The sequence below is a fragment of the Octopus bimaculoides genome, chromosome 9, assembly GCF_001194135.2.
Source record: "Octopus bimaculoides isolate UCB-OBI-ISO-001 chromosome 9, ASM119413v2, whole genome shotgun sequence".
NCBI classification, from domain to species: Eukaryota; Metazoa; Mollusca; class Cephalopoda; order Octopoda; family Octopodidae; genus Octopus; species Octopus bimaculoides.
The window spans coordinates 28,652,449-28,653,218 of NC_068989.1; the positions used below are offsets into that span (position 1 = coordinate 28,652,449).

At 42.1% G+C, this 770-nt stretch overlaps 1 protein-coding gene across 2 annotated transcripts in view; it reads right to left on the reverse strand.

The window, feature by feature from the left end:
- The window catches only part of LOC106880424 (alpha-N-acetylglucosaminidase), an 80,737-nt gene that overhangs the window by 22,462 nt on the left and 57,505 nt on the right, over positions 1 to 770 (reverse strand). The window lies entirely within an intron of this gene.

The following is a 770-nucleotide window of genomic DNA, read 5'->3' on the forward strand; positions in this document are numbered from 1 at the left end:
TTCGGTTTTAACAGTTATTTTTTCAAAGCTATAATGGAAATGACAAAGGATTATATTTGGCATATTTTGCTTTATGAGTTCTATAAAGGCAACAACGCAACAGAAAGTGTGAGAAATATTAATGCAGTATATGGGAATCAGACAATAAGTGTAAGCCAATGTCAATGGTAGTTCCAGAAACTACAGCTTAGAAGACAATCCTCATCCTAGAAGATTTACAGAGCTCAACAAGGACGTCCTGCAAACCCTGGTGGAACAAAATCCCTTCGTAACTGTTGAGGAAGTAGCAGAGAAGCTTGGATTTGGTCATTCAACCATTCATCAACACCTGCATGTCATCGGAAAAGTCAGCAAATTGGGTCATTGGGTTCCTCACAAACTTTTCAAGTCTAATCGCATGCAGAGAATGAATGTGTGCTCTTCTTTGCTGTCACGTATCACAAATTAACCTTTTTGGATGGAATAGTGACTGGTAATGAGAAATGGGTTCTCTATAAAAATGTCAAGTGCCAAAGACAGTGGGTAGGGAAAGGAGAAACACTAGCACCCCAGGCTAAAGATCTTCACCCATGTAAGGTGTTGTTATCTTTTGGTGGGATATGAAAGGCTTAGTCCACTTTGAACTTTTAAACAATAACAGAGGAGATCAGCAAGCAGCTGGAGTGGCTTAGCAGCTGGAGTGGCTTAGCAGCTGGAGTGGCTTAGCAGCTGGAGTGGCTTAGCAGCTGGAGTGGCTTAGCAGCTGGAGTGGCTTAGCAGCTGGAGTGGCT